At 42.3% G+C, this 27,910-nt stretch overlaps 56 non-coding genes across 56 annotated transcripts; all 56 read left to right on the top strand.

Annotated features, from left to right (window-relative positions):
* Positions 1-22: 22 nt before the first annotated feature.
* LOC134114176 (5S ribosomal RNA) lies at positions 23-141 on the top strand. The gene has a single exon (XR_009946542.1). It is a non-coding gene; the product is annotated as a 5S ribosomal RNA (ribosomal RNA).
* Positions 142-538: 397 nt separating this feature from the next.
* Positions 539-657, top strand: LOC134114175 (5S ribosomal RNA). The gene has a single exon (XR_009946541.1). It is a non-coding gene; the product is annotated as a 5S ribosomal RNA (ribosomal RNA).
* A 339-nt stretch (positions 658-996) lies between these two features.
* On the top strand, positions 997-1,115 carry LOC134114174 (5S ribosomal RNA). The gene has a single exon (XR_009946540.1). It is a non-coding gene; the product is annotated as a 5S ribosomal RNA (ribosomal RNA).
* Positions 1,116-1,511: 396 nt separating this feature from the next.
* Positions 1,512-1,630, top strand: LOC134114709 (5S ribosomal RNA). Its single transcript, XR_009947076.1, has one exon. It is a non-coding gene; the product is annotated as a 5S ribosomal RNA (ribosomal RNA).
* Positions 1,631-2,026: 396 nt separating this feature from the next.
* LOC134114362 (5S ribosomal RNA) lies at positions 2,027-2,145 on the top strand. Its single transcript, XR_009946728.1, has one exon. It is a non-coding gene; the product is annotated as a 5S ribosomal RNA (ribosomal RNA).
* A 396-nt stretch (positions 2,146-2,541) lies between these two features.
* On the top strand, positions 2,542-2,660 carry LOC134114173 (5S ribosomal RNA). Its single transcript, XR_009946539.1, has one exon. It is a non-coding gene; the product is annotated as a 5S ribosomal RNA (ribosomal RNA).
* Positions 2,661-3,056: 396 nt separating this feature from the next.
* On the top strand, positions 3,057-3,175 carry LOC134114708 (5S ribosomal RNA). The gene has a single exon (XR_009947075.1). It is a non-coding gene; the product is annotated as a 5S ribosomal RNA (ribosomal RNA).
* Positions 3,176-3,571: 396 nt separating this feature from the next.
* On the top strand, positions 3,572-3,690 carry LOC134114361 (5S ribosomal RNA). The gene has a single exon (XR_009946727.1). It is a non-coding gene; the product is annotated as a 5S ribosomal RNA (ribosomal RNA).
* A 397-nt stretch (positions 3,691-4,087) lies between these two features.
* LOC134114172 (5S ribosomal RNA) lies at positions 4,088-4,206 on the top strand. Its single transcript, XR_009946538.1, has one exon. It is a non-coding gene; the product is annotated as a 5S ribosomal RNA (ribosomal RNA).
* A 339-nt stretch (positions 4,207-4,545) lies between these two features.
* Positions 4,546-4,664, top strand: LOC134114171 (5S ribosomal RNA). The gene has a single exon (XR_009946537.1). It is a non-coding gene; the product is annotated as a 5S ribosomal RNA (ribosomal RNA).
* Positions 4,665-5,060: 396 nt separating this feature from the next.
* On the top strand, positions 5,061-5,179 carry LOC134114707 (5S ribosomal RNA). The gene has a single exon (XR_009947074.1). It is a non-coding gene; the product is annotated as a 5S ribosomal RNA (ribosomal RNA).
* Positions 5,180-5,575: 396 nt separating this feature from the next.
* On the top strand, positions 5,576-5,694 carry LOC134115063 (5S ribosomal RNA). Its single transcript, XR_009947425.1, has one exon. It is a non-coding gene; the product is annotated as a 5S ribosomal RNA (ribosomal RNA).
* A 397-nt stretch (positions 5,695-6,091) lies between these two features.
* Positions 6,092-6,210, top strand: LOC134114170 (5S ribosomal RNA). Its single transcript, XR_009946536.1, has one exon. It is a non-coding gene; the product is annotated as a 5S ribosomal RNA (ribosomal RNA).
* A 339-nt stretch (positions 6,211-6,549) lies between these two features.
* Positions 6,550-6,668, top strand: LOC134114169 (5S ribosomal RNA). The gene has a single exon (XR_009946535.1). It is a non-coding gene; the product is annotated as a 5S ribosomal RNA (ribosomal RNA).
* A 396-nt stretch (positions 6,669-7,064) lies between these two features.
* Positions 7,065-7,183, top strand: LOC134114167 (5S ribosomal RNA). Its single transcript, XR_009946533.1, has one exon. It is a non-coding gene; the product is annotated as a 5S ribosomal RNA (ribosomal RNA).
* Positions 7,184-7,578: 395 nt separating this feature from the next.
* Positions 7,579-7,697, top strand: LOC134114552 (5S ribosomal RNA). The gene has a single exon (XR_009946919.1). It is a non-coding gene; the product is annotated as a 5S ribosomal RNA (ribosomal RNA).
* A 396-nt stretch (positions 7,698-8,093) lies between these two features.
* Positions 8,094-8,212, top strand: LOC134114706 (5S ribosomal RNA). The gene has a single exon (XR_009947073.1). It is a non-coding gene; the product is annotated as a 5S ribosomal RNA (ribosomal RNA).
* Positions 8,213-8,608: 396 nt separating this feature from the next.
* Positions 8,609-8,727, top strand: LOC134114360 (5S ribosomal RNA). Its single transcript, XR_009946726.1, has one exon. It is a non-coding gene; the product is annotated as a 5S ribosomal RNA (ribosomal RNA).
* A 397-nt stretch (positions 8,728-9,124) lies between these two features.
* LOC134114166 (5S ribosomal RNA) lies at positions 9,125-9,243 on the top strand. Its single transcript, XR_009946532.1, has one exon. It is a non-coding gene; the product is annotated as a 5S ribosomal RNA (ribosomal RNA).
* Positions 9,244-9,582: 339 nt separating this feature from the next.
* Positions 9,583-9,701, top strand: LOC134114165 (5S ribosomal RNA). Its single transcript, XR_009946531.1, has one exon. It is a non-coding gene; the product is annotated as a 5S ribosomal RNA (ribosomal RNA).
* Positions 9,702-10,097: 396 nt separating this feature from the next.
* Positions 10,098-10,216, top strand: LOC134114705 (5S ribosomal RNA). Its single transcript, XR_009947072.1, has one exon. It is a non-coding gene; the product is annotated as a 5S ribosomal RNA (ribosomal RNA).
* A 396-nt stretch (positions 10,217-10,612) lies between these two features.
* LOC134114458 (5S ribosomal RNA) lies at positions 10,613-10,731 on the top strand. Its single transcript, XR_009946824.1, has one exon. It is a non-coding gene; the product is annotated as a 5S ribosomal RNA (ribosomal RNA).
* A 339-nt stretch (positions 10,732-11,070) lies between these two features.
* On the top strand, positions 11,071-11,189 carry LOC134114164 (5S ribosomal RNA). Its single transcript, XR_009946530.1, has one exon. It is a non-coding gene; the product is annotated as a 5S ribosomal RNA (ribosomal RNA).
* Positions 11,190-11,585: 396 nt separating this feature from the next.
* Positions 11,586-11,704, top strand: LOC134114163 (5S ribosomal RNA). Its single transcript, XR_009946529.1, has one exon. It is a non-coding gene; the product is annotated as a 5S ribosomal RNA (ribosomal RNA).
* Positions 11,705-12,099: 395 nt separating this feature from the next.
* LOC134114551 (5S ribosomal RNA) lies at positions 12,100-12,218 on the top strand. Its single transcript, XR_009946918.1, has one exon. It is a non-coding gene; the product is annotated as a 5S ribosomal RNA (ribosomal RNA).
* A 396-nt stretch (positions 12,219-12,614) lies between these two features.
* LOC134114162 (5S ribosomal RNA) lies at positions 12,615-12,733 on the top strand. Its single transcript, XR_009946528.1, has one exon. It is a non-coding gene; the product is annotated as a 5S ribosomal RNA (ribosomal RNA).
* A 340-nt stretch (positions 12,734-13,073) lies between these two features.
* Positions 13,074-13,192, top strand: LOC134114161 (5S ribosomal RNA). Its single transcript, XR_009946527.1, has one exon. It is a non-coding gene; the product is annotated as a 5S ribosomal RNA (ribosomal RNA).
* Positions 13,193-13,588: 396 nt separating this feature from the next.
* LOC134114550 (5S ribosomal RNA) lies at positions 13,589-13,707 on the top strand. Its single transcript, XR_009946917.1, has one exon. It is a non-coding gene; the product is annotated as a 5S ribosomal RNA (ribosomal RNA).
* A 397-nt stretch (positions 13,708-14,104) lies between these two features.
* LOC134114160 (5S ribosomal RNA) lies at positions 14,105-14,223 on the top strand. The gene has a single exon (XR_009946526.1). It is a non-coding gene; the product is annotated as a 5S ribosomal RNA (ribosomal RNA).
* A 339-nt stretch (positions 14,224-14,562) lies between these two features.
* On the top strand, positions 14,563-14,681 carry LOC134114159 (5S ribosomal RNA). Its single transcript, XR_009946525.1, has one exon. It is a non-coding gene; the product is annotated as a 5S ribosomal RNA (ribosomal RNA).
* A 396-nt stretch (positions 14,682-15,077) lies between these two features.
* LOC134114549 (5S ribosomal RNA) lies at positions 15,078-15,196 on the top strand. Its single transcript, XR_009946916.1, has one exon. It is a non-coding gene; the product is annotated as a 5S ribosomal RNA (ribosomal RNA).
* A 397-nt stretch (positions 15,197-15,593) lies between these two features.
* Positions 15,594-15,712, top strand: LOC134114158 (5S ribosomal RNA). The gene has a single exon (XR_009946524.1). It is a non-coding gene; the product is annotated as a 5S ribosomal RNA (ribosomal RNA).
* Positions 15,713-16,051: 339 nt separating this feature from the next.
* On the top strand, positions 16,052-16,170 carry LOC134114156 (5S ribosomal RNA). The gene has a single exon (XR_009946522.1). It is a non-coding gene; the product is annotated as a 5S ribosomal RNA (ribosomal RNA).
* Positions 16,171-16,566: 396 nt separating this feature from the next.
* Positions 16,567-16,685, top strand: LOC134114155 (5S ribosomal RNA). The gene has a single exon (XR_009946521.1). It is a non-coding gene; the product is annotated as a 5S ribosomal RNA (ribosomal RNA).
* A 396-nt stretch (positions 16,686-17,081) lies between these two features.
* Positions 17,082-17,200, top strand: LOC134114548 (5S ribosomal RNA). Its single transcript, XR_009946915.1, has one exon. It is a non-coding gene; the product is annotated as a 5S ribosomal RNA (ribosomal RNA).
* Positions 17,201-17,596: 396 nt separating this feature from the next.
* On the top strand, positions 17,597-17,715 carry LOC134114731 (5S ribosomal RNA). Its single transcript, XR_009947098.1, has one exon. It is a non-coding gene; the product is annotated as a 5S ribosomal RNA (ribosomal RNA).
* Positions 17,716-18,054: 339 nt separating this feature from the next.
* LOC134114907 (5S ribosomal RNA) lies at positions 18,055-18,173 on the top strand. The gene has a single exon (XR_009947267.1). It is a non-coding gene; the product is annotated as a 5S ribosomal RNA (ribosomal RNA).
* Positions 18,174-18,570: 397 nt separating this feature from the next.
* LOC134114277 (5S ribosomal RNA) lies at positions 18,571-18,689 on the top strand. Its single transcript, XR_009946643.1, has one exon. It is a non-coding gene; the product is annotated as a 5S ribosomal RNA (ribosomal RNA).
* A 339-nt stretch (positions 18,690-19,028) lies between these two features.
* On the top strand, positions 19,029-19,147 carry LOC134114154 (5S ribosomal RNA). Its single transcript, XR_009946520.1, has one exon. It is a non-coding gene; the product is annotated as a 5S ribosomal RNA (ribosomal RNA).
* A 396-nt stretch (positions 19,148-19,543) lies between these two features.
* LOC134114153 (5S ribosomal RNA) lies at positions 19,544-19,662 on the top strand. Its single transcript, XR_009946519.1, has one exon. It is a non-coding gene; the product is annotated as a 5S ribosomal RNA (ribosomal RNA).
* Positions 19,663-20,058: 396 nt separating this feature from the next.
* Positions 20,059-20,177, top strand: LOC134114152 (5S ribosomal RNA). The gene has a single exon (XR_009946518.1). It is a non-coding gene; the product is annotated as a 5S ribosomal RNA (ribosomal RNA).
* Positions 20,178-20,573: 396 nt separating this feature from the next.
* Positions 20,574-20,692, top strand: LOC134114546 (5S ribosomal RNA). The gene has a single exon (XR_009946913.1). It is a non-coding gene; the product is annotated as a 5S ribosomal RNA (ribosomal RNA).
* A 396-nt stretch (positions 20,693-21,088) lies between these two features.
* LOC134114560 (5S ribosomal RNA) lies at positions 21,089-21,207 on the top strand. Its single transcript, XR_009946927.1, has one exon. It is a non-coding gene; the product is annotated as a 5S ribosomal RNA (ribosomal RNA).
* A 339-nt stretch (positions 21,208-21,546) lies between these two features.
* Positions 21,547-21,665, top strand: LOC134114151 (5S ribosomal RNA). Its single transcript, XR_009946517.1, has one exon. It is a non-coding gene; the product is annotated as a 5S ribosomal RNA (ribosomal RNA).
* Positions 21,666-22,061: 396 nt separating this feature from the next.
* On the top strand, positions 22,062-22,180 carry LOC134114150 (5S ribosomal RNA). The gene has a single exon (XR_009946516.1). It is a non-coding gene; the product is annotated as a 5S ribosomal RNA (ribosomal RNA).
* Positions 22,181-22,576: 396 nt separating this feature from the next.
* Positions 22,577-22,695, top strand: LOC134114149 (5S ribosomal RNA). The gene has a single exon (XR_009946515.1). It is a non-coding gene; the product is annotated as a 5S ribosomal RNA (ribosomal RNA).
* Positions 22,696-23,091: 396 nt separating this feature from the next.
* LOC134114545 (5S ribosomal RNA) lies at positions 23,092-23,210 on the top strand. The gene has a single exon (XR_009946912.1). It is a non-coding gene; the product is annotated as a 5S ribosomal RNA (ribosomal RNA).
* Positions 23,211-23,606: 396 nt separating this feature from the next.
* LOC134114730 (5S ribosomal RNA) lies at positions 23,607-23,725 on the top strand. The gene has a single exon (XR_009947097.1). It is a non-coding gene; the product is annotated as a 5S ribosomal RNA (ribosomal RNA).
* Positions 23,726-24,064: 339 nt separating this feature from the next.
* Positions 24,065-24,183, top strand: LOC134114895 (5S ribosomal RNA). Its single transcript, XR_009947256.1, has one exon. It is a non-coding gene; the product is annotated as a 5S ribosomal RNA (ribosomal RNA).
* A 397-nt stretch (positions 24,184-24,580) lies between these two features.
* On the top strand, positions 24,581-24,699 carry LOC134114276 (5S ribosomal RNA). The gene has a single exon (XR_009946642.1). It is a non-coding gene; the product is annotated as a 5S ribosomal RNA (ribosomal RNA).
* Positions 24,700-25,038: 339 nt separating this feature from the next.
* On the top strand, positions 25,039-25,157 carry LOC134114148 (5S ribosomal RNA). The gene has a single exon (XR_009946514.1). It is a non-coding gene; the product is annotated as a 5S ribosomal RNA (ribosomal RNA).
* Positions 25,158-25,553: 396 nt separating this feature from the next.
* LOC134114147 (5S ribosomal RNA) lies at positions 25,554-25,672 on the top strand. Its single transcript, XR_009946513.1, has one exon. It is a non-coding gene; the product is annotated as a 5S ribosomal RNA (ribosomal RNA).
* Positions 25,673-26,068: 396 nt separating this feature from the next.
* LOC134114145 (5S ribosomal RNA) lies at positions 26,069-26,187 on the top strand. The gene has a single exon (XR_009946511.1). It is a non-coding gene; the product is annotated as a 5S ribosomal RNA (ribosomal RNA).
* Positions 26,188-26,583: 396 nt separating this feature from the next.
* On the top strand, positions 26,584-26,702 carry LOC134114544 (5S ribosomal RNA). The gene has a single exon (XR_009946911.1). It is a non-coding gene; the product is annotated as a 5S ribosomal RNA (ribosomal RNA).
* Positions 26,703-27,098: 396 nt separating this feature from the next.
* Positions 27,099-27,217, top strand: LOC134114729 (5S ribosomal RNA). The gene has a single exon (XR_009947096.1). It is a non-coding gene; the product is annotated as a 5S ribosomal RNA (ribosomal RNA).
* A 339-nt stretch (positions 27,218-27,556) lies between these two features.
* On the top strand, positions 27,557-27,675 carry LOC134114884 (5S ribosomal RNA). The gene has a single exon (XR_009947245.1). It is a non-coding gene; the product is annotated as a 5S ribosomal RNA (ribosomal RNA).
* Positions 27,676-27,910: the final 235 nt, after the last annotated feature.

The following is a 27,910-nucleotide window of genomic DNA, read 5'->3' as shown; positions in this document are numbered from 1 at the left end:
ATTAGGAAAAAGATAAAAAGCAGCTTACGGCCATACCTCTCTGGTTCCGCCCGATCTCGTCTGATCTCGGAAGCTAAGCAGAGCAGGGCCTGGTTAGTACCTGGATGGAAGACCGCCTGGGAATCCCAGGTGCCGTAAGCTTTTTCACTTCTCTCTGAAAGCCGCCGAGCGCCGCAGATTGTACACCTACAAATTACAAAAAGTATATCACATTGTCGAAGAGATGCATGTTTAGTGTTGTTTTAACGTTGGATATATAAGGAACTTAGACAATATCATCAAAATTGATTCCGTTTCATGGTTGCTAAATTAGTGTTGATCAACATTTAACAATTGGCATACTTTTGTTTGTAATTTAGCCGTTGAAATACAGGTGCTAACCCAACATGTTAGAATTGCCAGTGAAGAAAAGTAAAGTTACCTTCAGGTTTTAGGAACCTCTCTTGCCAATCCTAAGAACTGCTTCAATTTTAGAAAAAGAAACTTTTCTGATTATCTTTGACACGTTCTAAAGGATTAGGAAAAAGATATTAAAGCAGCTTACGGCCATACCTCTCTGGTTCCGCCCGATCTCGTCTGATCTCGGAAGCTAAGCAGAGCAGGGCCTGGTTAGTACCTGGATGGAAGACCGCCTGGGAATCCCAGGTGCCGTAAGCTTTTTCACTTCTCTCTCCGAAAGCCGCCCAGCGCCGCAGATTGTACACCTACACAATTGTAAAAAGTATTTCACATTGTAGAAGAGATGCAATAGGAAGAAGATGAAAGGTGGCTTACGTCCATACCATCGTCAGGCCATTTGAGGTGGCGGGGACTGCAATGGCCATCCACCGATTGGCTGGGACTCCTGGGCGGGTCTTCTCTAGTCCATCCAATTTTCGGCATAGGATGTCACAGCCTTCTTTGCATACCCTTATTTAACCCACACAAAGATGCCAACGGCAGGCGTGACATAATTTTTTGACGCATTATAAAGGATTAGGAAAAAGATAAAAAGCAGCTTACGGCCATACCTCTCTGGTTCCGCCCGATCTCGTCTGATCTCGGAAGCTAAGCAGAGCAGGGCCTGGTTAGTACCTGGATGGAAGACCGCCTGGGAATCCCAGGTGCCGTAAGCTTTTTCACTTCTCTCTGAAAGCCGCCGAGCGCCGCAGATTGTACACCTACAAATTACAAAAAGTATATCACATTGTCGAAGAGATGCATGTTTAGTGTTGTTTTAACGTTGGATATATAAGGAACTTAGACAATATCATCAAAATTGATTCCGTTTCATGGTTGCTAAATTAGTGTTGATCAACATTTAACAATTGGCCTACTTTTGTTTGTAATTTAGCCGTTGAAATACAGGTGCTAACCCAACATGTTAGAATTGCCAGTGAAGAAAAGTAAAGTTACCTTCAGGTTTTAGGAACCTCTCTTGCCAATCCTAAGAACTGCTTCAATTTTAGAAAAAGAAACTCTTCTGATTATCTTTGACACGTTTTAAAGGATTAGGAAAAAGATAAAAAGCAGCGTACGGCCATACCTCTCTGGTTCCGCCCGATTTCGTCTGATCTCGGAAGCTAAGCAGAGCAGGGCCTGGTTAGTACCTGGATGGAAGACCGCCTGGGAATCCCAGGTGCCGTAAGCTTTTTCACTTCTCTCTGAAAGCCGCCGAGCGCCGCAGATTGTACACCTACAAATTACAAAAAGTATATCACATTGTCGAAGAGATGCATGTTTAGTGTTGTTTTAACGTTGGATATATAAGGAACTTAGACAATATCATCAAAATTGATTCCGTTTCATGGTTGCTAAATTAGTGTTGATCAACATTTAACAATTGGCCTACTTTTGTTTGTAATTTAGCCGTTGAAATACAGGTGCTAACCCAACATGTTAGAATTGCCAGTGAAGAAAAGTAAAGTTACCTTCAGGTTTTAGGAACCTCTCTTGCCAATCCTAAGAACTGCTTCAATTTTAGAAAAAGAAACTCTTCTGATTATCTTTGACACGTTTTAAAGGATTAGGAAAAAGATAAAAAGCAGCTTACGACCATACCTCTCTGGTTCCGCCCGATCTCATCTGATCTCGGAAGCTAAGCAGAGCAGGGCCTGGTTAGTACCTGGATGGAAGACCGCCTGGGAATCCCAGGTGCCGTAAGCTTTTTCACTTCTCTCTGAAAGCCGCCGAGCGCCGCAGATTGTACACCTACAAATTACAAAAAGTATATCACATTGTCGAAGAGATGCATGTTTAGTGTTGTTTTAACGTTGGATATATAAGGAACTTAGACAATATCATCAAAATTGATTCCGTTTCATGGTTGCTAAATTAGTGTTGATCAACATTTAACAATTGGCCTACTTTTGTTTGTAATTTAGCCGTTGAAATACAGGTGCTAACCCAACATGTTAGAATTGCCAGTGAAGAAAAGTAAAGTTACCTTCAGGTTTTAGGAACCTCTCTTGCCAATCCTAAGAACTGCTTCAATTTTAGAAAAAGAAACTCTTCTGATTATCTTTGACACGTTCTAAAGGATTAGGAAAAAGATAAAAAGCAGCTTACGGCCATACCTCTCTGGTTCCGCCCGATCTCGTCTGATCTCGGAAGCTAAGCAGAGCAGGGCCTGGTTAGTACCTGGATGGAAGACCGCCTGGGAATCCCAGGTGCCGTAAGCTTTTTCACTTCTCTCTGAAAGCCGCCGAGCGCCGCAGATTGTACACCTACAAATTACAAAAAGTATATCACATTGTCGAAGAGATGCATGTTTAGTGTTGTTTTAACGTTGGATATATAAGGAACTTAGACAATATCATCAAAATTGATTCCGTTTCATGGTTGCTAAATTAGTGTTGATCAACATTTAACAATTGGCCTACTTTTGTTTGTAATTTAGCCGTTGAAATACAGGTGCTAACCCAACATGTTAGAATTGCCAGTGAAGAAAAGTAAAGTTACCTTCAGGTTTTAGGAACCTCTCTTGCCAATCCTAAGAACTGCTTCAATTTTAGAAAAAGAAACTCTTCTGATTATCTTTGACACGTTTTAAAGGATTAGGAAAAAGATAAAAAGCAGCGTACGGCCATACCTCTCTGGTTCCGCCCGATTTCGTCTGATCTCGGAAGCTAAGCAGAGCAGGGCCTGGTTAGTACCTGGATGGAAGACCGCCTGGGAATCCCAGGTGCCGTAAGCTTTTTCACTTCTCTCTGAAAGCCGCCGAGCGCCGCAGATTGTACACCTACAAATTACAAAAAGTATATCACATTGTCGAAGAGATGCATGTTTAGTGTTGTTTTAACGTTGGATATTTAAGGAACTTAGACAATATCATCAAAATTGATTCCGTTTCATGGTTGCTAAATTAGTGTTGATCAACATTTAACAATTGGCCTACTTTTGTTTGTAATTTAGCCGTTGAAATACAGGTGCTAACCCAACATGTTAGAATTGCCAGTGAAGAAAAGTAAAGTTACCTTCAGGTTTTAGGAACCTCTCTTGCCAATCCTAAGAACTGCTTCAATTTTAGAAAAAGAAACTCTTCTGATTATCTTTGACACGTTTTAAAGGATTAGGAAAAAGATAAAAAGCAGCTTACGACCATACCTCTCTGGTTCCGCCCGATCTCATCTGATCTCGGAAGCTAAGCAGAGCAGGGCCTGGTTAGTACCTGGATGGAAGACCGCCTGGGAATCCCAGGTGCCGTAAGCTTTTTCACTTCTCTCTGAAAGCCGCCGAGCGCCGCAGATTGTACACCTACAAATTACAAAAAGTATATCACATTGTCGAAGAGATGCATGTTTAGTGTTGTTTTAACGTTGGATATATAAGGAACTTAGACAATATCATCAAAATTGATTCCGTTTCATGGTTGCTAAATTAGTGTTGATCAACATTTAACAATTGGCATACTTTTGTTTGTAATTTAGCCGTTGAAATACAGGTGCTAACCCAACATGTTAGAATTGCCAGTGAAGAAAAGTAAAGTTACCTTCAGGTTTTAGGAACCTCTCTTGCCAATCCTAAGAACTGCTTCAATTTTAGAAAAAGAAACTTTTCTGATTATCTTTGACACGTTCTAAAGGATTAGGAAAAAGATATTAAAGCAGCTTACGGCCATACCTCTCTGGTTCCGCCCGATCTCGTCTGATCTCGGAAGCTAAGCAGAGCAGGGCCTGGTTAGTACCTGGATGGAAGACCGCCTGGGAATCCCAGGTGCCGTAAGCTTTTTCACTTCTCTCTCCGAAAGCCGCCCAGCGCCGCAGATTGTACACCTACACAATTGTAAAAAGTATTTCACATTGTAGAAGAGATGCAATAGGAAGAAGATGAAAGGTGGCTTACGTCCATACCATCGTCAGGCCATTTGAGGTGGCGGGGACTGCAATGGCCATCCACCGATTGGCTGGGACTCCTGGGCGGGTCTTCTCTAGTCCATCCAATTTTCGGCATAGGATGTCACAGCCTTCTTTGCATACCCTTATTTAACCCACACAAAGATGCCAACGGCAGGCGTGACATAATTTTTTGACGCATTATAAAGGATTAGGAAAAAGATAAAAAGCAGCTTACGGCCATACCTCTCTGGTTCCGCCCGATCTCGTCTGATCTCGGAAGCTAAGCAGAGCAGGGCCTGGTTAGTACCTGGATGGAAGACCGCCTGGGAATCCCAGGTGCCGTAAGCTTTTTCACTTCTCTCTGAAAGCCGCCGAGCGCCGCAGATTGTACACCTACAAATTACAAAAAGTATATCACATTGTCGAAGAGATGCATGTTTAGTGTTGTTTTAACGTTGGATATATAAGGAACTTAGACAATATCATCAAAATTGATTCCGTTTCATGGTTGCTAAATTAGTGTTGATCAACATTTAACAATTGGCCTACTTTTGTTTGTAATTTAGCCGTTGAAATACAGGTGCTAACCCAACATGTTAGAATTGCCAGTGAAGAAAAGTAAAGTTACCTTCAGGTTTTAGGAACCTCTCTTGCCAATCCTAAGAACTGCTTCAATTTTAGAAAAAGAAACTCTTCTGATTATCTTTGACACGTTTTAAAGGATTAGGAAAAAGATAAAAAGCAGCGTACGGCCATACCTCTCTGGTTCCGCCCGATTTCGTCTGATCTCGGAAGCTAAGCAGAGCAGGGCCTGGTTAGTACCTGGATGGAAGACCGCCTGGGAATCCCAGGTGCCGTAAGCTTTTTCACTTCTCTCTGAAAGCCGCCGAGCGCCGCAGATTGTACACCTACAAATTACAAAAAGTATATCACATTGTCGAAGAGATGCATGTTTAGTGTTGTTTTAACGTTGGATATATAAGGAACTTAGACAATATCATCAAAATTGATTCCGTTTCATGGTTGCTAAATTAGTGTTGATCAACATTTAACAATTGGCCTACTTTTGTTTGTAATTTAGCCGTTGAAATACAGGTGCTAACCCAACATGTTAGAATTGCAAGTGAAGAAAAGTAAAGTTACCTTCAGGTTTTAGGAACCTCTCTTGCCAATCCTAAGAACTGCTTCAATTTTAGAAAAAGAAACTCTTCTGATTATCTTTGACACGTTTTAAAGGATTAGGAAAAAGATAAAAAGCAGCTTACGACCATACCTCTCTGGTTCCGCCCGATCTCATCTGATCTCGGAAGGTAAGCAGAGCAGGGCCTGGTTAGTACCTGGATGGAAGACCGCCTGGGAATCCCAGGTGCCGTAAGCTTTTTCACTTCTCTCTGAAAGCCGCCGAGCGCCGCAGATTGTACACCTACAAATTACAAAAAGTATATCACATTGTCGAAGAGATGCATGTTTAGTGTTGTTTTAACGTTGGATATATAAGGAACTTAGACAATATCATCAAAATTGATTCCGTTTCATGGTTGCTAAATTAGTGTTGATCAACATTTAACAATTGGCATACTTTTGTTTGTAATTTAGCCGTTGAAATACAGGTGCTAACCCAACATGTTAGAATTGCCAGTGAAGAAAAGTAAAGTTACCTTCAGGTTTTAGGAACCTCTCTTGCCAATCCTAAGAACTGCTTCAATTTTAGAAAAAGAAACTTTTCTGATTATCTTTGACACGTTCTAAAGGATTAGGAAAAAGATATTAAAGCAGCTTACGGCCATACCTCTCTGGTTCCGCCCGATCTCGTCTGATCTCGGAAGCTAAGCAGAGCAGGGCCTGGTTAGTACCTGGATGGAAGACCGCCTGGGAATCCCAGGTGCCGTAAGCTTTTTCACTTCTCTCTCCGAAAGCCGCCCAGCGCCGCAGATTGTACACCTACACAATTGTAAAAAGTATTTCACATTGTAGAAGAGATGCAATAGGAAGAAGATGAAAGGTGGCTTACGTCCATACCATCGTCAGGCCATTTGAGGTGGCGGGGACTGCAATGGCCATCCACCGATTGGCTGGGACTCCTGGGCGGGTCTTCTCTAGTCCATCCAATTTTCGGCATAGGATGTCACAGCCTTCTTTGCATACCCTTATTTAACCCACACAAAGATGCCAACGGCAGGCGTGACATAATTTTTTGACGCATTATAAAGGATTAGGAAAAAGATAAAAAGCAGCTTACGGCCATACCTCTCTGGTTCCGCCCGATCTCGTCTGATCTCGGAAGCTAAGCAGAGCAGGGCCTGGTTAGTACCTGGATGGAAGACCGCCTGGGAATCCCAGGTGCCGTAAGCTTTTTCACTTCTCTCTGAAAGCCGCCGAGCGCCGCAGATTGTACACCTACAAATTACAAAAAGTATATCACATTGTCGAAGAGATGCATGTTTAGTGTTGTTTTAACGTTGGATATATAAGGAACTTAGACAATATCATCAAAATTGATTCCGTTTCATGGTTGCTAAATTAGTGTTGATCAACATTTAACAATTGGCCTACTTTTGTTTGTAATTTAGCCGTTGAAATACAGGTGCTAACCCAACATGTTAGAATTGCCAGTGAAGAAAAGTAAAGTTACCTTCAGGTTTTAGGAACCTCTCTTGCCAATCCTAAGAACTGCTTCAATTTTAGAAAAAGAAACTCTTCTGATTATCTTTGACACGTTTTAAAGGATTAGGAAAAAGATAAAAAGCAGCTTACGGCCATACCTCTCTGGTTCCGCCCGATCTCGTCTGATCTCGGAAGCTAAGCAGAGCAGGGCCTGGTTAGTACCTGGATGGAAGACCGCCTGGGAATCCCAGGTGCCGTAAGCTTTTCACTTCTCTCTGAAAGCTGCCGAGCGCCGCAGATTGTACACCTACAAATTACAAAAAGTACATCACATTGTCGAAGAGATGCATGTTTAGTGTTGTTTTAACGTTGGATATATAAGGAACTTAGACAATATCATCAAAATTGATTCCGTTTCATGGTTGCTAAATTAGTGTTGATCAACATTTAACAATTGGCATACTTTTGTTTGTAATTTAGCCGTTGAAATACAGGTGCTAACCCAACATGTTAGAATTGCCAGTGAAGAAAAGTAAAGTTACCTTCAGGTTTTAGGAACCTCTCTTGCCAATCCTAAGAACTGCTTCAATTTTAGAAAAAGAAACTCTTCTGATTATCTTTGACACGTTCTAAAGGATTAGGAAAAAGATAAAAAGCAGCTTACGGCCATACCTCTCTGGTTCCGCCCGATCTCGTCTGATCTCGGAAGCTAAGCAGAGCAGGGCCTGCTTAGTACCTGGATGGAAGACCGCCTGGGAATCCCAGGTGCCGTAAGCTTTTTCACTTCTCTCTGAAAGCCGCCGAGCGCCGCAGATTGTACACCTACAAATTACAAAAAGTATATCACATTGTCGAAGAGATGCATGTTTAGTGTTGTTTTAACGTTGGATATATAAGGAACTTAGACAATATCATCAAAATTGATTCCGTTTCATGGTTGCTAAATTAGTGTTGATCAACATTTAACAATTGGCCTACTTTTGTTTGTAATTTAGCCGTTGAAATACAGGTGCTAACCCAACATGTTAGAATTGCCAGTGAAGAAAAGTAAAGTTACCTTCAGGTTTTAGGAACCTCTCTTGCCAATCCTAAGAACTGCTTCAATTTTAGAAAAAGAAACTCTTCTGATTATCTTTGACACGTTTTAAAGGATTAGGAAAAAGATAAAAAGCAGCGTACGGCCATACCTCTCTGGTTCCGCCCGATTTCGTCTGATCTCGGAAGCTAAGCAGAGCAGGGCCTGGTTAGTACCTGGATGGAAGACCGCCTGGGAATCCCAGGTGCCGTAAGCTTTTTCACTTCTCTCTGAAAGCCGCCGAGCGCCGCAGATTGTACACCTACAAATTACAAAAAGTATATCACATTGTCGAAGAGATGCATGTTTAGTGTTGTTTTAACGTTGGATATTTAAGGAACTTAGACAATATCATCAAAATTGATTCCGTTTCATGGTTGCTAAATTAGTGTTGATCAACATTTAACAATTGGCATACTTTTGTTTGTAATTTAGCCGTTGAAATACAGGTGCTAACCCAACATGTTAGAATTGCCAGTGAAGAAAAGTAAAGTTACCTTCAGGTTTTAGGAACCTCTCTTGCCAATCCTAAGAACTGCTTCAATTTTAGAAAAAGAAACTCTTCTGATTATCTTTGACACGTTTTAAAGGATTAGGAAAAAGATAAAAAGCAGCTTACGACCATACCTCTCTGGTTCCGCCCGATCTCATCTGATCTCGGAAGCTAAGCAGAGCAGGGCCTGGTTAGTACCTGGATGGAAGACCGCCTGGGAATCCCAGGTGCCGTAAGCTTTTTCACTTCTCTCTGAAAGCCGCCGAGCGCCGCAGATTGTACACCTACAAATTACAAAAAGTATATCACATTGTCGAAGAGATGCATGTTTAGTGTTGTTTTAACGTTGGATATATAAGGAACTTAGACAATATCATCAAAATTGATTCCGTTTCATGGTTGCTAAATTAGTGTTGATCAACATTTAACAATTGGCATACTTTTGTTTGTAATTTAGCCGTTGAAATACAGGTGCTAACCCAACATGTTAGAATTGCCAGTGAAGAAAAGTAAAGTTACCTTCAGGTTTTAGGAACCTCTCTTGCCAATCCTAAGAACTGCTTCAATTTTAGAAAAAGAAACTTTTCTGATTATCTTTGACACGTTCTAAAGGATTAGGAAAAAGATATTAAAGCAGCTTACGGCCATACCTCTCTGGTTCCGCCCGATCTCGTCTGATCTCGGAAGCTAAGCAGAGCAGGGCCTGGTTAGTACCTGGATGGAAGACCGCCTGGGAATCCCAGGTGCCGTAAGCTTTTTCACTTCTCTCTCCGAAAGCCGCCCAGCGCCGCAGATTGTACACCTACACAATTGTAAAAAGTATTTCACATTGTAGAAGAGATGCAATAGGAAGAAGATGAAAGGTGGCTTACGTCCATACCATCGTCAGGCCATTTGAGGTGGCGGGGACTGCAATGGCCATCCACCGATTGGCTGGGACTCCTGGGCGGGTCTTCTCTAGTCCATCCAATTTTCGGCATAGGATGTCACAGCCTTCTTTGCATACCCTTATTTAACCCACACAAAGATGCCAACGGCAGGCGTGACATAATTTTTTGACGCATTATAAAGGATTAGGAAAAAGATAAAAAGCAGCTTACGGCCATACCTCTCTGGTTCCGCCCGATCTCGTCTGATCTCGGAAGCTAAGCAGAGCAGGGCCTGGTTAGTACCTGGATGGAAGACCGCCTGGGAATCCCAGGTGCCGTAAGCTTTTTCACTTCTCTCTGAAAGCCGCCGAGCGCCGCAGATTGTACACCTACAAATTACAAAAAGTATATCACATTGTCGAAGAGATGCATGTTTAGTGTTGTTTTAACGTTGGATATATAAGGAACTTAGACAATATCATCAAAATTGATTCCGTTTCATGGTTGCTAAATTAGTGTTGATCAACATTTAACAATTGGCCTACTTTTGTTTGTAATTTAGCCGTTGAAATACAGGTGCTAACCCAACATGTTAGAATTGCCAGTGAAGAAAAGTAAAGTTACCTTCAGGTTTTAGGAACCTCTCTTGCCAATCCTAAGAACTGCTTCAATTTTAGAAAAAGAAACTCTTCTGATTATCTTTGACACGTTTTAAAGGATTAGGAAAAAGATAAAAAGCAGCGTACGGCCATACCTCTCTGGTTCCGCCCGATTTCGTCTGATCTCGGAAGCTAAGCAGAGCAGGGCCTGGTTAGTACCTGGATGGAAGACCGCCTGGGAATCCCAGGTGCCGTAAGCTTTTTCACTTCTCTCTGAAAGCCGCCGAGCGCCGCAGATTGTACACCTACAAATTACAAAAAGTATATCACATTGTCGAAGAGATGCATGTTTAGTGTTGTTTTAACGTTGGATATATAAGGAACTTAGACAATATCATCAAAATTGATTCCGTTTCATGGTTGCTAAATTAGTGTTGATCAACATTTAACAATTGGCCTACTTTTGTTTGTAATTTAGCCGTTGAAATACAGGTGCTAACCCAACATGTTAGAATTGCAAGTGAAGAAAAGTAAAGTTACCTTCAGGTTTTAGGAACCTCTCTTGCCAATCCTAAGAACTGCTTCAATTTTAGAAAAAGAAACTCTTCTGATTATCTTTGACACGTTTTAAAGGATTAGGAAAAAGATAAAAAGCAGCGTACGGCCATACCTCTCTGGTTCCGCCCGATCTCGTCTGATCTCGGAAGCTAAGCAGAGCAGGGCCTGGTTAGTACCTGGATGGAAGACCGCCTGGGAATCCCAGGTGCCGTAAGCTTTTTCACTTCTCTCTCCGAAAGCCGCCCAGCGCCGCAGATTGTACACCTACACAATTGTAAAAAGTATTTCACATTGTAGAAGAGATGCAATAGGAAGAAGATGAAAGGTGGCTTACGTCCATACCATCGTCAGGCCATTTGAGGTGGCGGGGACTGCAATGGCCATCCACCGATTGGCTGGGACTCCTGGGCGGGTCTTCTCTAGTCCATCCAATTTTCGGCATAGGATGTCACAGCCTTCTTTGCATACCCTTATTTAACCCACACAAAGATGCCAACGGCAGGCGTGACATAATTTTTTGACGCATTATAAAGGATTAGGAAAAAGATAAAAAGCAGCTTACGGCCATACCTCTCTGGTTCCGCCCGATCTCGTCTGATCTCGGAAGCTAAGCAGAGCAGGGCCTGGTTAGTACCTGGATGGAAGACCGCCTGGGAATCCCAGGTGCCGTAAGCTTTTTCACTTCTCTCTGAAAGCCGCCGAGCGCCGCAGATTGTACACCTACAAATTACAAAAAGTATATCACATTGTCGAAGAGATGCATGTTTAGTGTTGTTTTAACGTTGGATATATAAGGAACTTAGACAATATCATCAAAATTGATTCCGTTTCATGGTTGCTAAATTAGTGTTGATCAACATTTAACAATTGGCCTACTTTTGTTTGTAATTTAGCCGTTGAAATACAGGTGCTAACCCAACATGTTAGAATTGCCAGTGAAGAAAAGTAAAGTTACCTTCAGGTTTTAGGAACCTCTCTTGCCAATCCTAAGAACTGCTTCAATTTTAGAAAAAGAAACTCTTCTGATTATCTTTGACACGTTTTAAAGGATTAGGAAAAAGATAAAAAGCAGCTTACGGCCATACCTCTCTGGTTCCGCCCGATCTCGTCTGATCTCGGAAGCTAAGCAGAGCAGGGCCTGGTTAGTACCTGGATGGAAGACCGCCTGGGAATCCCAGGTGCCGTAAGCTTTTCACTTCTCTCTGAAAGCTGCCGAGCGCCGCAGATTGTACACCTACAAATTACAAAAAGTACATCACATTGTCGAAGAGATGCATGTTTAGTGTTGTTTTAACGTTGGATATATAAGGAACTTAGACAATATCATCAAAATTGATTCCGTTTCATGGTTGCTAAATTAGTGTTGATCAACATTTAACAATTGGCATACTTTTGTTTGTAATTTAGCCGTTGAAATACAGGTGCTAACCCAACATGTTAGAATTGCCAGTGAAGAAAAGTAAAGTTACCTTCAGGTTTTAGGAACCTCTCTTGCCAATCCTAAGAACTGCTTCAATTTTAGAAAAAGAAACTCTTCTGATTATCTTTGACACGTTCTAAAGGATTAGGAAAAAGATAAAAAGCAGCTTACGGCCATACCTCTCTGGTTCCGCCCGATCTCGTCTGATCTCGGAAGCTAAGCAGAGCAGGGCCTGCTTAGTACCTGGATGGAAGACCGCCTGGGAATCCCAGGTGCCGTAAGCTTTTTCACTTCTCTCTGAAAGCCGCCGAGCGCCGCAGATTGTACACCTACAAATTACAAAAAGTATATCACATTGTCGAAGAGATGCATGTTTAGTGTTGTTTTAACGTTGGATATATAAGGAACTTAGACAATATCATCAAAATTGATTCCGTTTCATGGTTGCTAAATTAGTGTTGATCAACATTTAACAATTGGCCTACTTTTGTTTGTAATTTAGCCGTTGAAATACAGGTGCTAACCCAACATGTTAGAATTGCCAGTGAAGAAAAGTAAAGTTACCTTCAGGTTTTAGGAACCTCTCTTGCCAATCCTAAGAACTGCTTCAATTTTAGAAAAAGAAACTCTTCTGATTATCTTTGACACGTTCTAAAGGATTAGGAAAAAGATAAAAAGCAGCTTACGGCCATACCTCTCTGGTTCCGCCCGATCTCGTCTGATCTCGGAAGCTAAGCAGAGCAGGGCCTGGTTAGTACCTGGATGGAAGACCGCCTGGGAATCCCAGGTGCCGTAAGCTTTTTCACTTCTCTCTCCGAAAGCCGCCCAGCGCCGCAGATTGTACACCTACACAATTGTAAAAAGTATTTCACATTGTAGAAGAGATGCAATAGGAAGAAGATGAAAAGGTGGCTTACGTCCATACCATCGTCAGGCCATTTGAGGTGGCGGGGACTGCAATGGCCATCCACCGATTGGCTGGGACTCCTGGGCGGGTATTCTCTAGTCCATCCAATTTTCGGTATAGGATGTCACAGCCTTCTTTGCATACCCTTATTTAACCCACACAAAGATGCCAACGGCAGGCGTGACATAATTTTTTGACGCATTATAAAGGATTAGGAAAAAGATAAAAAGCAGCTTACGGCCATACCTCTCTGGTTCCGCCCGATCTCGTCTGATCTCGGAAGCTAAGCAGAGCAGGGCCTGGTTAGTACCTGGATGGAAGACCGCCTGGGAATCCCAGGTGCCGTAAGCTTTTTCACTTCTCTCTGAAAGCCGCCGAGCGCCGCAGATTGTACACCTACAAATTACAAAAAGTATATCACATTGTCGAAGAGATGCATGTTTAGTGTTGTTTTAACGTTGGATATATAAGGAACTTAGACAATATCATCAAAATTGATTCCGTTTCATGGTTGCTAAATTAGTGTTGATCAACATTTAACAATTGGCATACTTTTGTTTGTAATTTAGCCGTTGAAATACAGGTGCTAACCCAACATGTTAGAATTGCCAGTGAAGAAAAGTAAAGTTACCTTCAGGTTTTAGGAACCTCTCTTGCCAATCCTAAGAACTGCTTCAATTTTAGAAAAAGAAACTCTTCTGATTATCTTTGACACGTTCTAAAGGATTAGGAAAAAGATAAAAAGCAGCTTACGGCCATACCTCTCTGGTTCCGCCCGATCTCGTCTGATCTCGGAAGCTAAGCAGAGCAGGGCCTGCTTAGTACCTGGATGGAAGACCGCCTGGGAATCCCAGGTGCCGTAAGCTTTTTCACTTCTCTCTGAAAGCCGCCGAGCGCCGCAGATTGTACACCTACAAATTACAAAAAGTATATCACATTGTCGAAGAGATGCATGTTTAGTGTTGTTTTAACGTTGGATATATAAGGAACTTAGACAATATCATCAAAATTGATTCCGTTTCATGGTTGCTAAATTAGTGTTGATCAACATTTAACAATTGGCCTACTTTTGTTTGTAATTTAGCCGTTGAAATACAGGTGCTAACCCAACATGTTAGAATTGCCAGTGAAGAAAAGTAAAGTTACCTTCAGGTTTTAGGAACCTCTCTTGCCAATCCTAAGAACTGCTTCAATTTTAGAAAAAGAAACTTTTCTGATTATCTTTGACACGTTCTAAAGGATTAGGAAAAAGATATTAAAGCAGCTTACGGCCATACCTCTCTGGTTCCGCCCGATCTCGTCTGATCTCGGAAGCTAAGCAGAGCAGGGCCTGGTTAGTACCTGGATGGAAGACCGCCTGGGAATCCCAGGTGCCGTAAGCTTTTTCACTTCTCTCTCCGAAAGCCGCCCAGCGCCGCAGATTGTACACCTACACAATTGTAAAAAGTATTTCACATTGTAGAAGAGATGCAATAGGAAGAAGATGAAAGGTGGCTTACGTCCATACCATCGTCAGGCCATTTGAGGTGGCGGGGACTGCAATGGCCATCCACCGATTGGCTGGGACTCCTGGGCGGGTCTTCTCTAGTCCATCCAATTTTCGGCATAGGATGTCACAGCCTTCTTTGCATACCCTTATTTAACCCACACAAAGATGCCAACGGCAGGCGTGACATAATTTTTTGACGCATTATAAAGGATTAGGAAAAAGATAAAAAGCAGCTTACGGCCATACCTCTCTGGTTCCGCCCGATCTCGTCTGATCTCGGAAGCTAAGCAGAGCAGGGCCTGGTTAGTACCTGGATGGAAGACCGCCTGGGAATCCCAGGTGCCGTAAGCTTTTTCACTTCTCTCTGAAAGCCGCCGAGCGCCGCAGATTGTACACCTACAAATTACAAAAAGTATATCACATTGTCGAAGAGATGCATGTTTAGTGTTGTTTTAACGTTGGATATATAAGGAACTTAGACAATATCATCAAAATTGATTCCGTTTCATGGTTGCTAAATTAGTGTTGATCAACATTTAACAATTGGCATACTTTTGTTTGTAATTTAGCCGTTGAAATACAGGTGCTAACCCAACATGTTAGAATTGCCAGTGAAGAAAAGTAAAGTTACCTTCAGGTTTTAGGAACCTCTCTTGCCAATCCTAAGAACTGCTTCAATTTTAGAAAAAGAAACTCTTCTGATTATCTTTGACACGTTCTAAAGGATTAGGAAAAAGATAAAAAGCAGCTTACGGCCATACCTCTCTGGTTCCGCCCGATCTCGTCTGATCTCGGAAGCTAAGCAGAGCAGGGCCTGCTTAGTACCTGGATGGAAGACCGCCTGGGAATCCCAGGTGCCGTAAGCTTTTTCACTTCTCTCTGAAAGCCGCCGAGCGCCGCAGATTGTACACCTACAAATTACAAAAAGTATATCACATTGTCGAAGAGATGCATGTTTAGTGTTGTTTTAACGTTGGATATATAAGGAACTTAGACAATATCATCAAAATTGATTCCGTTTCATGGTTGCTAAATTAGTGTTGATCAACATTTAACAATTGGCATACTTTTGTTTGTAATTTAGCCGTTGAAATACAGGTGCTAACCCAACATGTTAGAATTGCCAGTGAAGAAAAGTAAAGTTACCTTCAGGTTTTAGGAACCTCTCTTGCCAATCCTAAGAACTGCTTCAATTTTAGAAAAAGAAACTTTTCTGATTATCTTTGACACGTTCTAAAGGATTAGGAAAAAGATATTAAAGCAGCTTACGGCCATACCTCTCTGGTTCCGCCCGATCTCGTCTGATCTCGGAAGCTAAGCAGAGCAGGGCCTGGTTAGTACCTGGATGGAAGACCGCCTGGGAATCCCAGGTGCCGTAAGCTTTTTCACTTCTCTCTCCGAAAGCCGCCCAGCGCCGCAGATTGTACACCTACACAATTGTAAAAAGTATTTCACATTGTAGAAGAGATGCAATAGGAAGAAGATGAAAGGTGGCTTACGTCCATACCATCGTCAGGCCATTTGAGGTGGCGGGGACTGCAATGGCCATCCACCGATTGGCTGGGACTCCTGGGCGGGTCTTCTCTAGTCCATCCAATTTTCGGCATAGGATGTCACAGCCTTCTTTGCATACCCTTATTTAACCCACACAAAGATGCCAACGGCAGGCGTGACATAATTTTTTGACGCATTATAAAGGATTAGGAAAAAGATAAAAAGCAGCTTACGGCCATACCTCTCTGGTTCCGCCCGATCTCGTCTGATCTCGGAAGCTAAGCAGAGCAGGGCCTGGTTAGTACCTGGATGGAAGACCGCCTGGGAATCCCAGGTGCCGTAAGCTTTTTCACTTCTCTCTGAAAGCCGCCGAGCGCCGCAGATTGTACACCTACAAATTACAAAAAGTATATCACATTGTCGAAGAGATGCATGTTTAGTGTTGTTTTAACGTTGGATATATAAGGAACTTAGACAATATCATCAAAATTGATTCCGTTTCATGGTTGCTAAATTAGTGTTGATCAACATTTAACAATTGGCCTACTTTTGTTTGTAATTTAGCCGTTGAAATACAGGTGCTAACCCAACATGTTAGAATTGCCAGTGAAGAAAAGTAAAGTTACCTTCAGGTTTTAGGAACCTCTCTTGCCAATCCTAAGAACTGCTTCAATTTTAGAAAAAGAAACTCTTCTGATTATCTTTGACACGTTTTAAAGGATTAGGAAAAAGATAAAAAGCAGCTTACGGCCATACCTCTCTGGTTCCGCCCGATCTCGTCTGATCTCGGAAGCTAAGCAGAGCAGGGCCTGGTTAGTACCTGGATGGAAGACCGCCTGGGAATCCCAGGTGCCGTAAGCTTTTTCACTTCTCTCTGAAAGCCGCCGAGCGCCGCAGATTGTACACCTACAAATTACAAAAAGTATATCACATTGTCGAAGAGATGCATGTTTAGTGTTGTTTTAACGTTGGATATATAAGGAACTTAGACAATATCATCAAAATTGATTCCGTTTCATGGTTGCTAAATTAGTGTTGATCAACATTTAACAATTGGCATACTTTTGTTTGTAATTTAGCCGTTGAAATACAGGTGCTAACCCAACATGTTAGAATTGCCAGTGAAGAAAAGTAAAGTTACCTTCAGGTTTTAGGAACCTCTCTTGCCAATCCTAAGAACTGCTTCAATTTTAGAAAAAGAAACTCTTCTGATTATCTTTGACACGTTCTAAAGGATTAGGAAAAAGATAAAAAGCAGCTTACGGCCATACCTCTCTGGTTCCGCCCGATCTCGTCTGATCTCGGAAGCTAAGCAGAGCAGGGCCTGCTTAGTACCTGGATGGAAGACCGCCTGGGAATCCCAGGTGCCGTAAGCTTTTTCACTTCTCTCTGAAAGCCGCCGAGCGCCGCAGATTGTACACCTACAAATTACAAAAAGTATATCACATTGTCGAAGAGATGCATGTTTAGTGTTGTTTTAACGTTGGATATATAAGGAACTTAGACAATATCATCAAAATTGATTCCGTTTCATGGTTGCTAAATTAGTGTTGATCAACATTTAACAATTGGCCTACTTTTGTTTGTAATTTAGCCGTTGAAATACAGGTGCTAACCCAACATGTTAGAATTGCCAGTGAAGAAAAGTAAAGTTACCTTCAGGTTTTAGGAACCTCTCTTGCCAATCCTAAGAACTGCTTCAATTTTAGAAAAAGAAACTCTTCTGATTATCTTTGACACGTTTTAAAGGATTAGGAAAAAGATAAAAAGCAGCGTACGGCCATACCTCTCTGGTTCCGCCCGATCTCGTCTGATCTCGGAAGCTAAGCAGAGCAGGGCCTGGTTAGTACCTGGATGGAAGACCGCCTGGGGATCCCAGGTGCCGTAAGCTTTTTCTCTTCTCTCTCCGAAAGCCGCCCAGCGCCGCAGATTGTACACCTACACAATTGTAAAAAGTATTTCACATTGTAGAAGAGATGCAATAGGAAGAAGATGAAAGGTGGCTTACGTCCATACCATCGTCAGGCCATTTGAGGTGGCGGGGACTGCAATGGCCATCCACCGATTGGCTGGGACTTCTGGGCGGGTCTTCTCTAGTCCATCCAATTTTCGGCATAGGATGTCACAGCCTTCTTTGCATACCCTTATTTAACCCACACAAAGATGCCAACGGCAGGCGTGACATAATTTTTTGACGCATTATAAAGGATTAGGAAAAAGATAAAAAGCAGCTTACGGCCATACCTCTCTGGTTCCGCCCGATCTCGTCTGATCTCGGAAGTTAAGCAGAGCAGGGCCTGGTTAGTACCTGGATGGAAGACCGCCTGGGAATCCCAGGTGCCGTAAGCTTTTTCACTTCTCTCTGAAAGCCGCCGAGCGCCGCAGATTGTACACCTACAAATTACAAAAAGTACATCACATTGTCGAAGAGATGCATGTTTAGTGTTGTTTTAACGTTGGATATATAAGGAACTTAGACAATATCATCAAAATTGATTCCGTTTCATGGTTGCTAAATTAGTGTTGATCAACATTTAACAATTGGCATACTTTTGTTTGTAATTTAGCCGTTGAAATACAGGTGCTAACCCAACATGTTAGAATTGCCAGTGAAGAAAAGTAAAGTTACCTTCAGGTTTTAGGAACCTCTCTTGCCAATCCTAAGAACTGCTTCAATTTTAGAAAAAGAAACTTTTCTGATTATCTTTGACACGTTCTAAAGGATTAGGAAAAAGATATTAAAGCAGCTTACGGCCATACCTCTCTGGTTCCGCCCGATCTCGTCTGATCTCGGAAGCTAAGCAGAGCAGGGCCTGGATAGTACCTGGATGGAAGACCGCCTGGGAATCCCAGGTGCCGTAAGCTTTTTCACTTCTCTCTCCGAAAGCCGCCCAGCGCCGCAGATTGTACACCTACACAATTGTAAAAAGTATTTCACATTGTAGAAGAGATGCAATAGGAAGAAGATGAAAGGTGGCTTACGTCCATACCATCGTCAGGCCATTTGAGGTGGCGGGGACTGCAATGGCCATCCACCGATTGGCTGGGACTCCTGGGCGGGTCTTCTCTAGTCCATCCAATTTTCGGCATAGGATGTCACAGCCTTCTTTGCATACCCTTATTTAACCCACACAAAGATGCCAACGGCAGGCGTGACATAATTTTTTGACGCATTATAAAGGATTAGGAAAAAGATAAAAAGCAGCTTACGGCCATACCTCTCTGGTTCCGCCCGATCTCGTCTGATCTCGGAAGCTAAGCAGAGCAGGGCCTGGTTAGTACCTGGATGGAAGACCGCCTGGGAATCCCAGGTGCCGTAAGCTTTTTCACTTCTCTCTGAAAGCCGCCGAGCGCCGCAGATTGTACACCTACAAATTACAAAAAGTATATCACATTGTCGAAGAGATGCATGTTTAGTGTTGTTTTAACGTTGGATATATAAGGAACTTAGACAATATCATCAAAATTGATTCCGTTTCATGGTTGCTAAATTAGTGTTGATCAACATTTAACAATTGGCCTACTTTTGTTTGTAATTTAGCCGTTGAAATACAGGTGCTAACCCAACATGTTAGAATTGCCAGTGAAGAAAAGTAAAGTTACCTTCAGGTTTTAGGAACCTCTCTTGCCAATCCTAAGAACTGCTTCAATTTTAGAAAAAGAAACTCTTCTGATTATCTTTGACACGTTTTAAAGGATTAGGAAAAAGATAAAAAGCAGCTTACGGCCATACCTCTCTGGTTCCGCCCGATCTCGTCTGATCTCGGAAGCTAAGCAGAGCAGGGCCTGGTTAGTACCTGGATGGAAGACCGCCTGGGAATCCCAGGTGCCGTAAGCTTTTTCACTTCTCTCTGAAAGCCGCCGAGCGCCGCAGATTGTACACCTACAAATTACAAAAAGTATATCACATTGTCGAAGAGATGCATGTTTAGTGTTGTTTTAACGTTGGATATATAAGGAACTTAGACAATATCATCAAAATTGATTCCGTTTCATGGTTGCTAAATTAGTGTTGATCAACATTTAACAATTGGCCTACTTTTGTTTGTAATTTAGCCGTTGAAATACAGGTGCTAACCCAACATGTTAGAATTGCCAGTGAAGAAAAGTAAAGTTACCTTCAGGTTTTAGGAACCTCTCTTGCCAATCCTAAGAACTGCTTCAATTTTAGAAAAAGAAACTCTTCTGATTATCTTTGACACGTTTTAAAGGATTAGGAAAAAGATAAAAAGCAGCTTACGGCCATACCTCTCTGGTTCCGCCCGATCTCGTCTGATCTCGGAAGCTAAGCAGAGCAGGGCCTGGTTAGTACCTGGATGGAAGACCGCCTGGGAATCCCAGGTGCCGTAAGCTTTTTCACTTCTCTCTGAAAGCCGCCGAGCGCCGCAGATTGTACACCTACAAATTACAAAAAGTATATCACATTGTCAAAGAGATGCATGTTTAGTGTTGTTTTAACGTTGGATATATAAGGAACTTAGACAATATCATCAAAATTGATTCCGTTTCATGGTTGCTAAATTAGTGTTGATCAACATTTAACAATTGGCATACTTTTGTTTGTAATTTAGCCGTTGAAATACAGGTGCTAACCCAACATGTTAGAATTGCCAGTGAAGAAAAGTAAAGTTACCTTCAGGTTTTAGGAACCTCTCTTGCCAATCCTAAGAACTGCTTCAATTTTAGAAAAAGAAACTCTTCTGATTATCTTTGACACGTTCTAAAGGATTAGGAAAAAGATAAAAAGCAGCTTACGGCCATACCTCTCTGGTTCCGCCCGATCTCGTCTGATCTCGGAAGCTAAGCAGAGCAGGGCCTGCTTAGTACCTGGATGGAAGACCGCCTGGGAATCCCAGGTGCCGTAAGCTTTTTCACTTCTCTCTGAAAGCCGCCGAGCGCCGCAGATTGTACACCTACAAATTACAAAAAGTATATCACATTGTCGAAGAGATGCATGTTTAGTGTTGTTTTAACGTTGGATATATAAGGAACTTAGACAATATCATCAAAATTGATTCCGTTTCATGGTTGCTAAATTAGTGTTGATCAACATTTAACAATTGGCCTACTTTTGTTTGTAATTTAGCCGTTGAAATACAGGTGCTAACCCAACATGTTAGAATTGCCAGTGAAGAAAAGTAAAGTTACCTTCAGGTTTTAGGAACCTCTCTTGCCAATCCTAAGAACTGCTTCAATTTTAGAAAAAGAAACTCTTCTGATTATCTTTGACACGTTTTAAAGGATTAGGAAAAAGATAAAAAGCAGCGTACGGCCATACCTCTCTGGTTCCGCCCGATCTCGTCTGATCTCGGAAGCTAAGCAGAGCAGGGCCTGGATAGTACCTGGATGGAAGACCGCCTGGGAATCCCAGGTGCCGTAAGCTTTTTCACTTCTCTCTCCGAAAGCCGCCCAGCGCCGCAGATTGTACACCTACACAATTGTAAAAAGTATTTCACATTGTAGAAGAGATGCAATAGGAAGAAGATGAAAGGTGGCTTACGTCCATACCATCGTCAGGCCATTTGAGGTGGCGGGGACTGCAATGGCCATCCACCGATTGGCTGGGACTCCTGGGCGGGTCTTCTCTAGTCCATCCAATTTTCGGCATAGGATGTCACAGCCTTCTTTGCATACCCTTATTTAACCCACACAAAGATGCCAACGGCAGGCGTGACATAATTTTTTGACGCATTATAAAGGATTAGGAAAAAGATAAAAAGCAGCTTACGGCCATACCTCTCTGGTTCCGCCCGATCTCGTCTGATCTCGGAAGCTAAGCAGAGCAGGGCCTGGTTAGTACCTGGATGGAAGACCGCCTGGGAATCCCAGGTGCCGTAAGCTTTTTCACTTCTCTCTGAAAGCCGCCGAGCGCCGCAGATTGTACACCTACAAATTACAAAAAGTATATCACATTGTCGAAGAGATGCATGTTTAGTGTTGTTTTAACGTTGGATATATAAGGAACTTAGACAATATCATCAAAATTGATTCCGTTTCATGGTTGCTAAATTAGTGTTGATCAACATTTAACAATTGGCCTACTTTTGTTTGTAATTTAGCCGTTGAAATACAGGTGCTAACCCAACATGTTAGAATTGCCAGTGAAGAAAAGTAAAGTTACCTTCAGGTTTTAGGAACCTCTCTTGCCAATCCTAAGAACTGCTTCAATTTTAGAAAAAGAAACTCTTCTGATTATCTTTGACACGTTTTAAAGGATTAGGAAAAAGATAAAAAGCAGCTTACGGCCATACCTCTCTGGTTCCGCCCGATCTCGTCTGATCTCGGAAGCTAAGCAGAGCAGGGCCTGGTTAGTACCTGGATGGAAGACCGCCTGGGAATCCCAGGTGCCGTAAGCTTTTTCACTTCTCTCTGAAAGCCGCCGAGCGCCGCAGATTGTACACCTACAAATTACAAAAAGTATATCACATTGTCGAAGAGATGCATGTTTAGTGTTGTTTTAACGTTGGATATATAAGGAACTTAGACAATATCATCAAAATTGATTCCGTTTCATGGTTGCTAAATTAGTGTTGATCAACATTTAACAATTGGCCTACTTTTGTTTGTAATTTAGCCGTTGAAATACAGGTGCTAACCCAACATGTTAGAATTGCCAGTGAAGAAAAGTAAAGTTACCTTCAGGTTTTAGGAACCTCTCTTGCCAATCCTAAGAACTGCTTCAATTTTAGAAAAAGAAACTCTTCTGATTATCTTTGACACGTTTTAAAGGATTAGGAAAAAGATAAAAAGCAGCTTACGGCCATACCTCTCTGGTTCCGCCCGATCTCGTCTGATCTCGGAAGCTAAGCAGAGCAGGGCCTGGTTAGTACCTGGATGGAAGACCGCCTGGGAATCCCAGGTGCCGTAAGCTTTTTCACTTCTCTCTGAAAGCCGCCGAGCGCCGCAGATTGTACACCTACAAATTACAAAAAGTATATCACATTGTCGAAGAGATGCATGTTTAGTGTTGTTTTAACGTTGGATATATAAGGAACTTAGACAATATCATCAAAATTGATTCCGTTTCATGGTTGCTAAATTAGTGTTGATCAACATTTAACAATTGGCATACTTTTGTTTGTAATTTAGCCGTTGAAATACAGGTGCTAACCCAACATGTTAGAATTGCCAGTGAAGAAAAGTAAAGTTACCTTCAGGTTTTAGGAACCTCTCTTGCCAATCCTAAGAACTGCTTCAATTTTAGAAAAAGAAACTCTTCTGATTATCTTTGACACGTTCTAAAGGATTAGGAAAAAGATAAAAAGCAGCTTACGGCCATACCTCTCTGGTTCCGCCCGATCTCGTCTGATCTCGGAAGCTAAGCAGAGCAGGGCCTGCTTAGTACCTGGATGGAAGACCGCCTGGGAATCCCAGGTGCCGTAAGCTTTTTCACTTCTCTCTGAAAGCCGCCGAGCGCCGCAGATTGTACACCTACAAATTACAAAAAGTATATCACATTGTCGAAGAGATGCATGTTTAGTGTTGTTTTAACGTTGGATATATAAGGAACTTAGACAATATCATCAAAATTGATTCCGTTTCATGGTTGCTAAATTAGTGTTGATCAACATTTAACAATTGGCCTACTTTTGTTTGTAATTTAGCCGTTGAAATACAGGTGCTAACCCAACATGTTAGAATTGCCAGTGAAGAAAAGTAAAGTTACCTTCAGGTTTTAGGAACCTCTCTTGCCAATCCTAAGAACTGCTTCAATTTTAGAAAAAGAAACTCTTCTGATTATCTTTGACACGTTTTAAAGGATTAGGAAAAAGATAAAAAGCAGCGTACGGCCATACCTCTCTGGTTCCGCCCGATCTCGTCTGATCTCGGAAGCTAAGCAGAGCAGGGCCTGGTTAGTACCTGGATGGAAGACCGCCTGGGGATCCCAGGTGCCGTAAGCTTTTTCTCTTCTCTCTCCGAAAGCCGCCCAGCGCCGCAGATTGTACACCTACACAATTGTAAAAAGTATTTCACATTGTAGAAGAGATGCAATAGGAAGAAGATGAAAGGTGGCTTACGTCCATACCATCGTCAGGCCATTTGAGGTGGCGGGGACTGCAATGGCCATCCACCGATTGGCTGGGACTTCTGGGCGGGTCTTCTCTAGTCCATCCAATTTTCGGCATAGGATGTCACAGCCTTCTTTGCATACCCTTATTTAACCCACACAAAGATGCCAACGGCAGGCGTGACATAATTTTTTGACGCATTATAAAGGATTAGGAAAAAGATAAAAAGCAGCTTACGGCCATACCTCTCTGGTTCCGCCCGATCTCGTCTGATCTCGGAAGTTAAGCAGAGCAGGGCCTGGTTAGTACCTGGATGGAAGACCGCCTGGGAATCCCAGGTGCCGTAAGCTTTTTCACTTCTCTCTGAAAGCCGCCGAGCGCCGCAGATTGTACACCTACAAATTACAAAAAGTACATCACATTGTCGAAGAGATGCATGTTTAGTGTTGTTTTAACGTTGGATATATAAGGAACTTAGACAATATCATCAAAATTGATTCCGTTTCATGGTTGCTAAATTAGTGTTGATCAACATTTAACAATTGGCATACTTTTGTTTGTAATTTAGCCGTTGAAATACAGGTGCTAACCCAACATGTTAGAATTGCCAGTGAAGAAAAGTAAAGTTACCTTCAGGTTTTAGGAACCTCTCTTGCCAATCCTAAGAACTGCTTCAATTTTAGAAAAAGAAACTTTTCTGATTATCTTTGACACGTTCTAAAGGATTAGGAAAAAGATATTAAAGCAGCTTACGGCCATACCTCTCTGGTTCCGCCCGATCTCGTCTGATCTCGGAAGCTAAGCAGAGCAGGGCCTGGATAGTACCTGGATGGAAGACCGCCTGGGAATCCCAGGTGCCGTAAGCTTTTTCACTTCTCTCTCCGAAAGCCGCCCAGCGCCGCAGATTGTACACCTACACAATTGTAAAAAGTATTTCACATTGTAGAAGAGATGCAATAGGAAGAAGATGAAAGGTGGCTTACGTCCATACCATCGTCAGGCCATTTGAGGTGGCGGGGACTGCAATGGCCATCCACCGATTGGCTGGGACTCCTGGGCGGGTCTTCTCTAGTCCATCCAATTTTCGGCATAGGATGTCACAGCCTTCTTTGCATACCCTTATTTAACCCACACAAAGATGCCAACGGCAGGCGTGACATAATTTTTTGACGCATTATAAAGGATTAGGAAAAAGATAAAAAGCAGCTTACGGCCATACCTCTCTGGTTCCGCCCGATCTCGTCTGATCTCGGAAGCTAAGCAGAGCAGGGCCTGGTTAGTACCTGGATGGAAGACCGCCTGGGAATCCCAGGTGCCGTAAGCTTTTTCACTTCTCTCTGAAAGCCGCCGAGCGCCGCAGATTGTACACCTACAAATTACAAAAAGTATATCACATTGTCGAAGAGATGCATGTTTAGTGTTGTTTTAACGTTGGATATATAAGGAACTTAGACAATATCATCAAAATTGATTCCGTTTCATGGTTGCTAAATTAGTGTTGATCAACATTTAACAATTGGCCTACTTTTGTTTGTAATTTAGCCGTTGAAATACAGGTGCTAACCCAACATGTTAGAATTGCCAGTGAAGAAAAGTAAAGTTACCTTCAGGTTTTAGGAACCTCTCTTGCCAATCCTAAGAACTGCTTCAATTTTAGAAAAAGAAACTCTTCTGATTATCTTTGACACGTTTTAAAGGATTAGGAAAAAGATAAAAAGCAGCTTACGGCCATACCTCTCTGGTTCCGCCCGATCTCGTCTGATCTCGGAAGCTAAGCAGAGCAGGGCCTGGTTAGTACCTGGATGGAAGACCGCCTGGGAATCCCAGGTGCCGTAAGCTTTTTCACTTCTCTCTGAAAGCCGCCGAGCGCCGCAGATTGTACACCTACAAATTACAAAAAGTATATCACATTGTCGAAGAGATGCATGTTTAGTGTTGTTTTAACGTTGGATATATAAGGAACTTAGACAATATCATCAAAATTGATTCCGTTTCATGGTTGCTAAATTAGTGTTGATCAACATTTAACAATTGGCCTACTTTTGTTTGTAATTTAGCCGTTGAAATACAGGTGCTAACCCAACATGTTAGAATTGCCAGTGAAGAAAAGTAAAGTTACCTTCAGGTTTTAGGAACCTCTCTTGCCAATCCTAAGAACTGCTTCAATTTTAGAAAAAGAAACTCTTCTGATTATCTTTGACACGTTTTAAAGGATTAGGAAAAAGATAAAAAGCAGCTTACGGCCATACCTCTCTGGTTCCGCCCGATCTCGTCTGATCTCGGAAGCTAAGCAGAGCAGGGCCTGGTTAGTACCTGGATGGAAGACCGCCTGGGAATCCCAGGTGCCGTAAGCTTTTTCACTTCTCTCTGAAAGCCGCCGAGCGCCGCAGATTGTACACCTACAAATTACAAAAAGTATATCACATTGTCGAAGAGATGCATGTTTAGTGTTGTTTTAACGTTGGATATATAAGGAACTTAGACAATATCATCAAAATTGATTCCGTTTCATGGTTGCTAAATTAGTGTTGATCAACATTTAACAATTGGCATACTTTTGTTTGTAATTTAGCCGTTGAAATACAGGTGCTAACCCAACATGTTAGAATTGCCAGTGAAGAAAAGTAAAGTTACCTTCAGGTTTTAGGAACCTCTCTTGCCAATCCTAAGAACTGCTTCAATTTTAGAAAAAGAAACTCTTCTGATTATCTTTGACACGTTCTAAAGGATTAGGAAAAAGATAAAAAGCAGCTTACGGCCATACCTCTCTGGTTCCGCCCGATCTCGTCTGATCTCGGAAGCTAAGCAGAGCAGGGCCTGCTTAGTACCTGGATGGAAGACCGCCTGGGAATCCCAGGTGCCGTAAGCTTTTTCACTTCTCTCTGAAAGCCGCCGAGCGCCGCAGATTGTACACCTACAAATTACAAAAAGTATATCACATTGTCGAAGAGATGCATGTTTAGTGTTGTTTTAACGTTGGATATATAAGGAACTTAGACAATATCATCAAAATTGATTCCGTTTCATGGTTGCTAAATTAGTGTTGATCAACATTTAACAATTGGCCTACTTTTGTTTGTAATTTAGCCGTTGAAATACAGGTGCTAACCCAACATGTTAGAATTGCCAGTGAAGAAAAGTAAAGTTACCTTCAGGTTTTAGGAACCTCTCTTGCCAATCCTAAGAACTGCTTCAATTTTAGAAAAAGAAACTCTTCTGATTATCTTTGACACGTTTTAAAGGATTAGGAAAAAGATAAAAAGCAGCGTACGGCCATACCTCTCTGGTTCCGCCCGATCTCGTCTGATCTCGGAAGCTAAGCAGAGCAGGGCCTGGTTAGTACCTGGATGGAAGACCGCCTGGGGATCCCAGGTGCCGTAAGCTTTTTCTCTTCTCTCTCCGAAAGCCGCCCAGCGCCGCAGATTGTACACCTACACAATTGTAAAAAGTATTTCACATTGTAGAAGAGATGCAATAGGAAGAAGATGAAAGGTGGCTTACGTCCATACCATCGTCAGGCCATTTGAGGTGGCGGGGACTGCAATGGCCATCCACCGATTGGCTGGGACTTCTGGGCGGGTCTTCTCTAGTCCATCCAATTTTCGGCATAGGATGTCACAGCCTTCTTTGCATACCCTTATTTAACCCACACAAAGATGCCAACGGCAGGCGTGACATAATTTTTTGACGCATTATAAAGGATTAGGAAAAAGATAAAAAGCAGCTTACGGCCATACCTCTCTGGTTCCGCCCGATCTCGTCTGATCTCGGAAGTTAAGCAGAGCAGGGCCTGGTTAGTACCTGGATGGAAGACCGCCTGGGAATCCCAGGTGCCGTAAGCTTTTTCACTTCTCTCTGAAAGCCGCCGAGCGCCGCAGATTGTACACCTACAAATTACAAAAAGTACATCACATTGTCGAAGAGATGCATGTTTAGTGTTGTTTTAACGTTGGATATATAAGGAACTTAGACAATATCATCAAAATTGATTCCGTTTCATGGTTGCTAAATTAGTGTTGATCAACATTTAACAATTGGCCTACTTTTGTTTGTAATTTAGCCGTTGAAATACAGGTG

The sequence above is a fragment of the Pungitius pungitius genome, unplaced genomic scaffold (assembly GCF_949316345.1).
Source record: "Pungitius pungitius unplaced genomic scaffold, fPunPun2.1 scaffold_34, whole genome shotgun sequence".
Classification (NCBI taxonomy): Eukaryota; Metazoa; Chordata; class Actinopteri; order Perciformes; family Gasterosteidae; genus Pungitius; species Pungitius pungitius.
Note: the sequence above shows the minus strand (reverse complement) of the source record. Positions and strands in the feature narration are given on the sequence as shown.